Source organism: Rutidosis leptorrhynchoides, chromosome 7 (genome assembly GCF_046630445.1).
Source record: "Rutidosis leptorrhynchoides isolate AG116_Rl617_1_P2 chromosome 7, CSIRO_AGI_Rlap_v1, whole genome shotgun sequence".
Taxonomy (NCBI): domain Eukaryota; kingdom Viridiplantae; phylum Streptophyta; class Magnoliopsida; order Asterales; family Asteraceae; genus Rutidosis; species Rutidosis leptorrhynchoides.
The window spans coordinates 20,680,988-20,685,767 of NC_092339.1; positions in this window are offsets into that span (position 1 = coordinate 20,680,988).

The following is a 4,780-nucleotide window of genomic DNA, read 5'->3' on the forward strand; positions in this document are numbered from 1 at the left end:
AACTTAGCATTGATAGACCCATAATCATCATATGCACCAGTGGTTTCGGTTCTCTTAACTGACGCTGAATGAGTTGACTCATGATCTTGATGCCATTCGTGAGTGTAAGCAGCTTGCTTTTCAATAATCTCTAATGCCTGTTCTTTGGTTTTATCCATTAAAGTTTCACCTGCTGCTTGATCAATACTCTGATGAGTTGGGATGTCACACCCCTTATAGAAAATCTGGACCTTTTGTAAATCATTCAATCCGTATTGCGAACACGAGCGTAACATATTAGAATAACGGTCCCAAGCATCAAATAGTGTCTCGCTGCTCTTTTGTCTGAATTGAGAAATATCTGCTTGAAGTCTAGCAGCTCGAGACGCAGGGAAAAACTTTGATAAGAACTTATCTACCAACGTATCCCAAGAGGTAATCGCTCCTTCCGGTTGCTTATCTAACCATCTCTTGGCGTCTCCCTTAAGAGTCCAGGGAAAAAGCCTTGTCTTGATCAAAGTATCAGCAACCTCATGCTGTTTGAACAAGTTGCAAACATCATTGAAAATATGAAGATGCTCGTTAGCATCCTCACTATCCTTGCCATGAAATTGGCAGTCAGAAGAAATCAAACTCAGGATCGGCTCTGTGATTTGAAAAGGCTGAGTGATGTTCGGTTGAGTAATCGAATTGCCTTGGCCCCCTCGTGTGGCCTTCAACTTTTCTGCCATAGTCTGAGGACGATTCGGTTGATCAGCTTGGTCAGCCATATCTTCAGTCTCGAAAAGATCTAATGAAATGTAAGATTCTTCTTCTTCTCTGATTTCAGGTGGTATATCGGGCACCACAGTCTCAGAACTACTACCCAAATTAATTATATTAGCACTCGAAGAAAAAGATGAATCCACTGTAGACTGTTGCTCTTGACTTAACGCTCTGAATAACTCTCTTTCGGGTTCTGCAAATGGTTGAAGAATCGTAGAATTAGAAGAACGCGTATGTGGCATGCATTACCTGTTATCTGCGAAATCACAACTAACAACTGATTAAACGCACCGATTCAACTGAGAATAAATGAAAAGAAATAATAAACTATAACTAAAACTAAACTAAGAACAGTTAGATAACAATCTTAATTTTCGACACAACTGTCCCCGGCAGCGGCGCCAAAAACTTGATGTGTGAAATCGTGTATATTATTTATCTTGGAAAATGCCGGTTAAAAGATTACTACACACTAACGGGCAGTGTACCCGATCGTGTAATAGTATAAAGTTGGTAATTCCGAAATCGTTCCAAGGACAGTTTAAACGTGAGAATCAAGATTGTAACTAATAAAATAAACTAAGTTAATCTATGAAAATCAAAAGTACGAGATAGTTTGTTTTGTGATGAAAATCAAAAGTACGAGATAGTTTGTTTTGTGGCTATTTAACGATTAGCCAAATCAAAGAATGATTAAAAGTAAAAGACAATATTTTTGTGTTTTTTAATTTATAAAAATAAATGCTGACTCAACGAAAAGTAAAGATATTTGAATTCAATGGATAAAAGAATGTTCGCCTAGATCTCCTATTCGCAGTGTCGGATGATTTGTTATTAAGCACTAGTGTAAGAATCCGAAACTAATCATCCGGACGATGTCCATATTGATTACAAACGAGTTACAACAGTTGATAACATCGCGAGGTACTTGACCTCTATATGATACATTTTACAAACGTTGCATTTAAAAGGCAATCGATCATTACATAAAAAATTGATATGTTCGTCTAATATTTCACAATATCCAAATGACCTAATCTGTCGTTTACTTAATAATAGTCTTTAATGATCTTCAATGACTCGAATGCAACGTTCTTGTATCATGGCTTAAATGGTCCCAACTAGTATCCTTAATATGAGCTAATGCACAGCGGAAGACTTAATTCGTACCTGAGAATAACATGCTTTAAAATATCAACATAAAGTTGGTGAGATATATAGGTTTGATGCTAGCAGCGTTATAACAATCCATGGACCACAAGATTTAAAGTTTATACATAATACACTCCTCGTGTATGAAAAGACGTTGAGCACTTGGTAACCATACTTAACTAAAAGCCACAGCAGCATACTCTTAAATAAACCCTACACCGTACCAAAGTGTAGTAACGAAACAAAGTACTGTGCAACCGTTAAATGCTGGTCGTCCAGCCCGGTTGGGGATGTCAGCCCGATAGATCTATCAACAAGATTCGCATTTACGCTCCTCACGTAATTAGCAGTTACCAAGTATAAAGAGATATGCCATGGTACAACTCAACGTAGAATTTATTTTTGATCACTTGTGTCCATAACGTAAATCATTTATAAAAACAGCGCATGTATTCTCAGCCCAAAAATATTTAGAGTTTAAAAGGGACTATATACTCACCTAATGTATTTTGTAGTAAAAATACATATAACACCATTTGTAACTTATAAGGTTGGCCTTCGATTCACGAACCTAATTAATTATATATATTTATATATTGGTTAACATCTATTTAACAAATAAAGTCAATTTACAGTGTACCTCAATCCTAATGCTAGAGACTAAAATGTAAAAGTTAATAAAAATCGGTTTAACTTAAAATGATTTTCAAAAATTTTATGCATGATTAAATATAGTTAAATATCGTCAAAATTCATTTAGTAAATAATATAACTTATTTATTGTTAAATAAACTTTATTTAAAAAATACCAAAATGATAAATTACTAAATAATAATTTCATTAAAATAATACTTCTAATAAATATATTAATAATAATAATTTAACAGTTTTATTGATCAAATATAATAATTTGATAATTTTTAATAAAAATATTATTTGTTTTAATAATGATAATCATAATCATAATAATAATAATAATATTAATATTTTCATTAAAAAAAATAATACTTTTGTTAAAAATTATAACTTTTATGTTAATAATAATAAGAATTATAAGTTGACAATAATAATGATCAAATGGTAATTTAATAGTTTTTGGATTAAAATATTAAATGTTTTTAGATAATAATAATCATAATAATATTTTGATAATAATAAATAATAATAATAATCAAATAATAATAACGATTTTAACGACGACGTAAAAATAAAAATATTCATTTTTAAAAATTTGTACAGAAGTTCAATTGGCTATAACTTTAAATCCGTCCGTCGAATCCATTTGACATCTAAATGAAAAGTTTATAGTTTTTCGCCACCTTTCCAAAAACATATAATTCATATATCTTATCTTAACCGTAGGAGTAGCTAATTCAGATTCTATCCTAATGTATATTTTGACAAAAATAAGTAAATAAACATGCTTGATCCTAAATTCTCGAGCACTAGTCAGGGACACACTAAAAGTAAATAAAAATTAAGTTTAGAGTGCTCACGTATCAATATTGCGATTCAATATTGTAGGATAGATATATAAACACTCCGAAGGCGATAAATTTTAGTTTAGCTCACGAGCAAAACCCCCGATCCATATCCATAATCTCCTTAGCTACAACCCATAATTTCCTTAATTCTATCCATCTCTTGAAATTAGTTTTGGAACACTTGGACAGAGCCCCGTCATAGTAATTTTTTGTGTAATAATACTAATAATATTACTTTTAATCCCACTATTAGGATAATAATAATCATATTGATTTTGATAATAGAAATCATATTATAATTATGAATATGATTAATAATAGAAATAAATAATATGGAGTAATGTTATCTGTTCTCTGATTGCCTACGGAGTAATATATTTAAATTGTTTAAGGATAAACCGAGTGCACAAAACGTTGGGCTTTTATAGACTCATTCTGGACCCACTAATTTCAAAATTTCAAAGTGATAATAAAAAAAATAATAATAAAAAAAAATATATGAACCGCAATTTGCGGCAAACAACATGGACACGTAAAAAAGAAAACAACTTAACATTACATGTTTAGATTTTTATAATATATTTAATTTATTCAATTAATTAAATATTATATTATATTTACATTTATGGTAAAAATATAATTTTTACTAAAATGACACGGTCGTGGTCTCACGACTTATGTACCACTTTCGGTTTTTCGGGCGCACTTTCGTACGTTTAGAAAACTAGCCTTTTACGTTACGTGACGTGTACCTTTATCAATAACTAGACTTAAATTAATTAAAAACTAACCCACTCAAAGTGTAACTTAATCTTTTGAGTGTTGTGGTCATTTACTTGTATAAATCAAAATCTAGTTATTTTCCAAAGTATGTTTTTAAATCGAAAACGTTTGAAATATATTTAGTCGTTTTGTAAAATACACAAATATATATTTAGTAAATACATTTTATTTAACTATTTATTTTTAGTAAAAACACGGACCGTTATCATTTAAAATTTGTCAAAAGGTTCTAGAAGAATTCCGACTTTTAAGAAAACATTAAAACTTTTATTTTATTAAAATGACTCGTTAATAGTTTGACAAAAACAGTTTCAAATATTTATAAAATCTTAATATCTTTTACTCTCGCCGATGAATATAGTATTCTTATATCGAAACCTAATATTGTATATCTAATACTTTGTTATCGTTTACTATAAATAAATATATAACACATATACACATAAATGTTCGTGAATCGTCAGGCTTGGTCAAAGGGTAACTGATTATCCAAATATAGATTTCAGACTTTCTAGACTCAACATTAGGGTTTTTGCTTATCGTGTCAGAAACATATAGGGTTTAAGGTTTAAATTTGGTCGGAAATTTCCGGGTCGTTACAGTACCCACCCGTTAAA